At 47.0% G+C, this 6059-nt stretch overlaps 1 non-coding gene across 1 annotated transcript; it reads right to left on the bottom strand.

Moving 5' to 3' along the window:
* Window positions 1-2338: 2338 nt before the first annotated feature.
* LOC139279061 (5S ribosomal RNA) lies at window positions 2339-2457 on the bottom strand. Its single transcript, XR_011596399.1, has one exon. It is a non-coding gene; the product is annotated as a 5S ribosomal RNA (ribosomal RNA).
* Between the last annotated feature and the right edge of the window lie 3602 nt (window positions 2458-6059).

Raw genomic sequence — 6059 nt, 5'->3', positions numbered from 1 at the left:
TCCAGTGGGCAGGAGATAAGGTTCGAGGTGCCACTGACCAGCTCCAAGAGAAGGCTCACATGCCAGCAAGATAAGTCACGGGCAGTGTGATTCGGGAGGTTCTTGCGGGAGGACAGGGAGGGATCCAGATCAGGGGAGGCTGCGGCTTACCTTCTGGGGCCCGAAGAAGTTTTGCTGCCCATCCCCTCCCCACAAAAGGAAAGACTTTCACTTACCATAGAAACCTCTTCTGTCTGCGGATCTCCTGCAGCCCAGTGCGAATGGTACAGCAACTTCCTGCTCAGGCCCCAGTTAGAGCACAATCGGGGTCCTTTTGAGATAAGAGGACCCCAATTCACATAAATCCATGGGGTCCTCGCTTGTTTTAGGCAGGCGCCTCATTCGCCTTTAGAACCCTGCAGGGTAAAATCAGCAACGTTGCCCGGAGGGGGGGAAGTTACAAGCTGGTAAGTAACCCACCTCCCCTCTGTTCTAACTGGCCACCCACCTGGTTTCTGCCGGGTGGGTAGGGTTAAAGTCGACCCTGAGGATGTTTTATTAATTGACTTTGGACAGTCGATAGATTGAAGAGGTTTTTACAGCAAATCTTTAGCTTCAGACAGAAAACGGATACTGTGCTTCACTCCCTTACTTCATGCACAACAGGTAAGTTTAGACGTGGTTATTATTTTCAGTATATCATTTAACAGAGTCTGGAGTTAGAAAAGCTTCTGGCTACAGATTATACAGAGCAACCAGCACCTTGGCCCACACTCACCACTCACCGAGGGATCGATGGCCATTTGTATTATATTCTATTTTAATTCTAGCAACAGGTTGAAGATCATTGATTTGATGTTGGAACTCCTCTGGATCCCACAGAGTGCTTTGGAAGCTTTCTTGCTTTGACTGAGTATAATCACCATCCTCGCATGTTCAGCAGCTCACTGCCAGTTGCTGAAGTGGTAGATTTGAATTGGTTGAACTAAAGTGTGCCGGGGACCATAGGGACAGGTCAAGCTTTGGAGTGCGTGTTGTTGCTTCCAGTTACTATATGGAAACACAGAGCCAGTTCTGGTGGACGGAGCCCTTTTAAGGCATGAACAATGGGCTGTCCATGTTGTTTCTCTCAATGGGGCAATGCAGCAGGAAGTAGAGTTGCCAACTCCAGCACTGCCCTGGAGTCTCCAGGAATTTAAAATTAATCTCCTGCATCCAGCTGCGGGCAAACCGAGGAAACAACCACGAGGCATTGTGTTTATTTTCATTTTTTTCATCACTTTCATTTATCACTGATAAAAAAAAATATTGGAGGTGGGGGAAAAGGGGCTGTTTGACTGACATTCAACAATCATTAAATGGGGTACTGAAGAGTCTGTTTGCTTTCTAACGGGTGTGGGGAGGGGATACACTGTGAGGACGGACGTGTCAGGTGAACACTGGTCGGCGTGTGGGGTGGGGCGGGGTGGTTAGAGGCGGGATGTCATGTGATGAAATCTCCAGGAATACATCCAACCACAGTTGGCAACCATAGTTGGAATGTTCGGCCTCAAAAGTTAACATTGAAGACAAGATAACAGCATCGGCCCAGATAACAGAACTCTTTTGGGAGGAAACTAAAACATTAATCCTTAAATCGTGGCCCCCCGATCTAGGGGACACACCAAACATTTACAAGGCCCTTTTTGGGTTTTTTTGGGGGGGGGGTTTTTGTGTTTTTTTTTTGGGCACTAAAATCATATTTTTTCCTCCAAGTGCCCCCTATAAAAGGGGAGGGGGACACTAAAAACACCGACAATTAAAACAAATAAACTTTAAAACATAAAATCAAATTAAAATTTGGTTGCCGGGGGTGACGATGCACTCCAGTCCCTCCGGCGCCCACCTCTCGCGGAAGGCCGCGAGCGTACCGGTGGACACCGCGTGCTCCATCTCCAAGGACACCCTGGCGCGGATGTACGCGCGGAAGAGAGGCAGGCAGTCAGGCTGAACGACCCCCTCGACCGCCCGCTGCCTGGATCGGCTATGGCACCCTTGGCCGTGCCCAGGAGCAGTCCTACGAGGAGGCCCTCGGACTTACCCGCTCCCCTTCGCACAGGGTGCCCAAAGATCAGGAGTGTGGGACTGAAGTGCAGCCAGAATTTCAGGAGCAGCCCCTTTAAATAATAAAACAGGGGCTGTAACCTCGTGCATTCTGTAAAAACATGGAACACGGACTCTTCCAGACCGCAGAAATTGCAGACGGCCTGGGAGCCCGTGAACCGGCTTAAAAATTTATTGCACGGCACTGCTCCGTGCACCACCCTCCAGGCCAAGTCCCCGATAAATACTGGGAGGACTCCCGCATAAAGTGCCCTCTAGCCTACTGCACCTGGTATTCCCAGGCGGTCTCCCATCCAAGTACTAACCAGGCCTCACTCTGCTTGGTTTCCGAGATCAGACGAGATCGGGCATTTTCAGACTAGTGTGACCGTAGGCCCCAGATAACAGAATGGCCAGGCACACACAACAGCTGAAGAGAGAGAGAGTAATATTGATGTAACTTAATATGTAAATCCGACAAGTCTGGAAGCTTATTAGATTTTCTGACGTGCAAAAATAACCAATTAGCTGCAGTGAAGACATTACCGGAAGGAGAGGAACAACTTGGTGTTATATTATAATCACTAAATGGCCTTTTGCTCATTAATATTTTCGGGCTAGAATTTCCCCTCCGATCGCTGGCGCTGGATCTTTAGCGGTATTCCGGCGGTTACATCTTTTTAACCGCCGGAATACCGCTGGTGCGCGCTCCCGCGGTTTTTGGGTCCTCGATGTCGGTGGTGGTGAAGCGGAGCGGGTGGCGAGGACGGGAGAAAAGTCAGCGATCTCCTTACCTTTAGTAAGGGAAGCAGAACCACTGCAGAAAATGGCCAGAAACCTTCTCTGCGCTTGTGCGGTCATTCTCCCACGATTTCGGGGGTCAAGGGTGACCCTGCACATGCGCAGAGAAGAGTAGGACAGCACTGGACATCTTGAAGCTGCAGAGGTTGGTTGAGATCAGTGAGACAGGAGATGTGAGAGGGTTTGTGAGGTTTTTTGAGGAGTACATTGATTATATTCAATATATTTACAATTATATCATAATATAAAATAATATAATTAATAATATAACTAGTAATAATTATAATAATAGATCGTAAAATCTATTTACAATTATATCATAATATAAAATAATAATCAATAATATAACTAGTAATAATTATAATAATAGATCGTAAAATCTTAAAAAATAATAGTAATAATAAACAAATAAATAAATTCCAATATATATATATATATATATAATATATATATAAATAAATATCAACAAAATGGAAAATCAAACCATGGAAGTGGAGAGGGCGTTAGGTGGGAGGAAAAGGGCCACTCGTTTCTCGGAGGAAGCCCAGGAGTCATTGGTGGAGGCAGTGGAGGCCCGCGACACGGGGTGGGCGAGGGAAACCGTCACCGTTCGTATATCAGCGGTTATGGCGAGAGATCGCTGAGGCAGTGTCCTCTATCGTGCCCATGATGCGGGGGCCGAACCAGTACCACAAACGGTGGAATGACATCGTTGGGTCTGCGAGAGTAAGTACTCATTTTTATCATGCATTGACGGTTTACTCTTAAGTGGTGCCACGTTTTATTATGTTGTAAAGCTTGGTGTCATTTTTATTTCCCATCATCGATCTCAGTGTTAGTCCTCTGTATTTTCATGTGTTCATCATGCAACATTTACGTGCTAACAAAACTTAAATCGCGCACTCGTTGACGAAAAGACTGGGGGATGGTTAATTGGGGATGTGTACCAATATATTGTGTATGTATGTATGTGTGTGTTCTGTATTAATAGCTGTCGAATTAGTTCACACATTTTTTTTGTCCCTTTTGCAGAAACAAACTAGGCAGCAATAGGGCGGAGCTCTGCAAAACGGGCGATGGTCCGCCAAAGACTATTCCTCTGATGGAACTCGAGGAATGCGCTGCAGCCCTGACGGGAGCGTATGATCACACGTGTGTTGGTGCCGAACCAGTTCTCCCGGAGGCTAAGTCTGCATAATCCCTGGACTGTACTGCGGTCATGTAATTCAATCTTATGGCAATATAATGTAGAATATAATGTAATGCTGGCAGCAAGAAATGCTGTTAGTTGTAACATGATTTATTGGTTGATCACACTCTGTCACTTGGAAAGCAAACCGTTTGGGTCTCAAGTTTTGTTATGTCATGTACTTTCTCTATACTTTGCTTATGGTAGTTTCATGTAATGATTCTCGGTAAAAAATGTTCATTCTCCACATAAGCCTGCGCAAAGTGAATTGCTCTGATGTTACCTCTGAGCCCTCCCCTCCCGCCAACCATTAATGTTATGTTTTTACAGCTGCTTGCACCTCCCAGAGAGGAGTCATTGCAGGGAAGAACAAATAATGAGATGGTGGAAGAGATGGAGGCGATGGTGCTGCAGGAGCTGGAGGAGCACACTCCTCAAAGCGTTGTAACGGTGGTGGTGCAGGAGGAGGGAGTCGTGGCGGGACTTCAAGGGTCTTTTCTACCTGTGGCCACCGGTTGCTCGTCGGAATCCAACTTCCTCAGACTCCAGCCTGAGGAAGCGGGATCAAGCGGAATGCCACGGCGCACACCGACCCCACGGTGAATCCGCGGCGCTGATCCGCCAAAGTGGGAACACTGTGCGACAGGCCGATGCGAGCCTGGACATGGTGGGACTGTTCAGGATGAGCATCGAGTTGATTCGAGAGCTCCTCCAGGTCATTCCTGGGTTGTCCAAAAATATCGCCGGCTTTAGCAGCCCGTCAATCGGAGGACATGGCGGAGCTGGTTTCCGCGGTGACAGCACCTGATCGTCGGGAGGAACCAGTTTCTTCCGACTTTGAAGATGGGTCCTCAGCACTTCCATCTTCTTCGGAACCCTCGAAACATAGCACTGCCATTCTCGCTCCACCTCCCCCGACCTCAGCAGACATGCTCGAGGTCCTGTGCTGGTGCACCACATACTGTTCTCAACGTGGGCAGGGCCAGGGTATTGGTAGCGGGAGGAGGAGGAAGAGGTCAGGGGCAAGGGTCAGGGGGGGATTGGGGAGGAAAGGCGTTGGGAAAGGTGGTCGCAGGTAGAATTGTGGGAGGGTGCAGGGGTGGTTTGAGTGTAGTTTATATTGTTGTTGATGTTGTTGTTGCTGTTTTTTTTGTACAAATTTTCATTCAGAAAAATTATGTTGTTTTATTCCATTGTTAAAGTTTAATACAAATTACGAGTTTTATATAAAATTTTATTCAACGAAACCATTCTTGAATTGTGTCTCACTCACTTCTGGGAAGGGGAAAATATGTCCCATATAACAACTTTTAGGAAACACAACTTTAAATGTGTGATTGCCGGTGTCCCTTGTAAACTCATACCTTATTTTGGATGGGCTAGACCCAACTGACTGGGTTTTCTTCAGGCTTGTGAACATCATGTGACTAACTAAGCCATTCACAATGCAACAGCTCTACAATTATTTTTGTTGTATCTGTAAACAAGTGCCGCCTGGTTAAAGGGGGAGGGGTCACACTCCAAAAACTTTCAATCAATGCCCCCTTGTTTTTTTGTTTTTTGTTTTTTTCTTGATGGCACCAAAAACACAAATTATACAAGTGCCCTCTGGCTAAAAGGGGGGTGGTGGGGGGGGGGGGCACTAAAACCGACAAACTTAAACAAATAAAATTTTAGGTATTGTGGTTCAAATTAAAATTTGTTTGCAACAGCTCTACAACTATTTTAGTTGAAACAATAATCAAGTGCCCCTTGATTAAAGGGGGCACTAAAATTGACAGATTAACAACTTAAACTTTAAACATTAAATGAATCAAATTAATGGGTGATGATGCACTCCAGTCTCTCCGCCACCCACCTCTCGCGGAAGGCCGCGAGCGTACCGGTGGACACCGCGTGCTCCATCTCCAGGGATAACCTGGTTCGGATGTAACCGCGGAAGAGAGGCAGGCAGGTGAGCTGAACGACCCCCTCGACCGCCCGCTGCCTGGACTGGTTGATGGCTCCC

This window comes from Pristiophorus japonicus, chromosome 13 (assembly GCF_044704955.1).
Source record: "Pristiophorus japonicus isolate sPriJap1 chromosome 13, sPriJap1.hap1, whole genome shotgun sequence".
Taxonomy (NCBI): domain Eukaryota; kingdom Metazoa; phylum Chordata; class Chondrichthyes; family Pristiophoridae; genus Pristiophorus; species Pristiophorus japonicus.
This window is presented reverse-complemented; position numbering and strand designations above follow the sequence as displayed.